Genomic DNA, 2500 nt, shown 5'->3' with positions numbered 1-2500 from the left:
CTCCGAGCGTCCTTTGCACCGGTCCTTGTCATCTCCACCGGCTCTCCATCGTCTTCGGTCCCCCAAGTCTCTCCAAGGGGTTCTCCCACCGGGGCCTCTGCCCCAGAGACCAACCTCGAGAGGATGTCACGAACTAGGAAGAGTGCGAGGAGGAGAACAGCGGTCTACGAGTTCTCCAGTTGTCAAACTGTCGCTGAGGGTTCTCGTCGCCTTAAAGGAGGCTCGAGGGAGAATTCCTTCAACAACAGGGGTTTAATAATGGGGACAACTGGTGAAGGCATTCTGCCTGAGAACTTCGGAGTAGCTGAACGGGGTGACACCGATAAAGGGGGCAGAGCTGTCGTTACAAGCCGTGGCGGGATCCTTGATGTCGTCGGGGTCGAGGGACCAGAGGCGGTCGGCGCCGCCGGTGGGGCAGTAGAACTTGTTGCAGGGACGGTGGAAGTAACGCATGCCGACCTTGCCAGAACACCTAGGACGGTGGTTGTCGCGGAGCACACAGTGGTGGCGCATGTCTCCGGTGCCATTGCTGCCTCCGGGGTAACCCTGGTTCTTCTTGAAACAGGTCATCGTCGCCGCTGCCGTTGCCTTTGCTGCTCCCTGAATTCTATCCCATCCTTTTCCCCCTAGGGTTGGGATTTTGGAGATGGAGTGGAACGAGGTAGGGGGCGAGAGCCGAGAGGCTTATCACACGTACTGAAAAATGCTGCTGGAAAGGACAAAACCAGAAAGAGAAGTCTATAGCTTAAAGTGGCCTCCGATGTATCCCTTTCGAGTTTTGTAATAATATTTTCTTTCTCTAGCCCTCCGGGTCTTGTAACGTACAACTTGTTAATCGAAGAATGAGAAGGAGATTTTGTTACTTCGTCCGCACTTTGTGAGGTTGAGGTCGGGGACGAGATCCGGCTCCCTTAAGAGTCCAGGCTGTTGTCTGCCGAATTTCTTTCCTTTATCATTGTTATTGTTGTATTCCCTTCTCTCTATTTCTCTTCTTTTTCCCCTTTCTTCTCTCTTCTTCTTCTTTTTTTTTTTTGACGTCGTCCGTAGATTACCGGTAGTCGTCACGTCGGCTTGCCTTTCAGTTATCCTTCTCCTTCAACCTTAATGGCTCTATAATGTATATTGGATGAATAATATGAGAAGGAAAATTTCTGCTACCTCTTATACTTACGCATCGAATTGTCGCTTGCCGAGCTTCTTTTTGGCCCTCGCATCGTTCGAAGGTACCCGATTGCCATCATATCGACCCGTCCTTTTCGTCTGTGGCTGCAGATGTGTCTGGGGCCGCTCGGGTTTGGTGCCCCCCACCAGGGCTCGGGCTCAGAGGTCTGATCTTTCATCACTCCGAGGAAGTTTCATCTTGGGCTTGTGTTGAGAGCTTCCTTGAGAGCTGGGGTCCTTGATAAGAATCCCAATCCTTGCTGAGACGGGGTCCTCTGCGTCTTTGATACTGTTTGTTTTTCATTCGTCACTGACGTAGTCCATCGCCTTCCTTTTTAGCCCCTCCTCCCTTTTTCTTTTTCGAGTGGAATTTTTCCTCCGCTCTTGGTGGGGCTACGGTAGTCTGGCTCCCGTAAGCGAAGTCAGGGCGAAGTCCGGCTCCCGTGGGAGTTCGGACGGAGTTTACCTGCAATTGAAGTCAGAGGCGAAATCTGGCTCCCGGACGGAGCTTACCAGCGGTCGAAGTTGGGGACGAGGTTCCAGCTCCCGTAAGAGTCCGGACGGAGTTTTCTTTCGATCAAAGTCGAGGGTGAAGTCTGGCTCCCGTAGGAGTCCGGACGGGGTTTGCCTGCAGCCAAAGTTGGAGACGGATTTTGGCTCCTGTAGGAGTCCGGACGAAGCGTGTCTGCAGCCAAAGTTGGAGACGGAGTCCGGCTCCTGCAGGAGTCCGGACGAAGCGTGTCTGTAGTTGAAGTTGGAGACGGAGTCCGGCTCTCATGGGAGTCCGAACGGAGTTTACCGACGGTCGAAGTCGGAGACGAAGTCCGACTCTCGTAGGAGTCCGGACGGAGCCTTATTGCGAAGGGGCCGCTGGGGAAGGTCCCCCTTTTTCTCTTCTGGTCTTGAATGATCAGACTTTAATTGATGTCGAGGCGAGGTTCTTTCCCTATTTCTGTCGTAACAGGTTTCAGCTCTGGTTAGGATGAGGTCCTCCTCTTGTCTCTAATGCGACTGTAGGGGCACATATGGGCGTTGCTGGGTCCTTCCCCCCTTTCGGTCTAAAGAGAACCGGACCTTCGACTTTGCTTGAGTTAGGACGAGGTTCTCCTCCTATCCCTAACAGGGCTGTGGGAGCACATATGGGCGTTGCAGGGCCTCTCCCCCCATCCGGTCTAAAGAGAACCGGACCTTCGACTTTGCTCAAGTTAGGGCGAGGTTCTCCTCCTATCCCTAACAGGGCTGTGGGGGGGCGCATATGGGGCGTTGTAGGGGGGCCTCGTCCCCCCCCATCCGGTCTAAAGAGAACCGGGCCTTCGACTTTGCTCAAGTTAGGGCGAGG

The sequence above is a fragment of the Elaeis guineensis genome, chromosome 8, assembly GCF_000442705.2.
Source record: "Elaeis guineensis isolate ETL-2024a chromosome 8, EG11, whole genome shotgun sequence".
NCBI lineage: Eukaryota > Viridiplantae > Streptophyta > Magnoliopsida > Arecales > Arecaceae > Elaeis > Elaeis guineensis.
Note: the sequence above shows the minus strand (reverse complement) of the source record.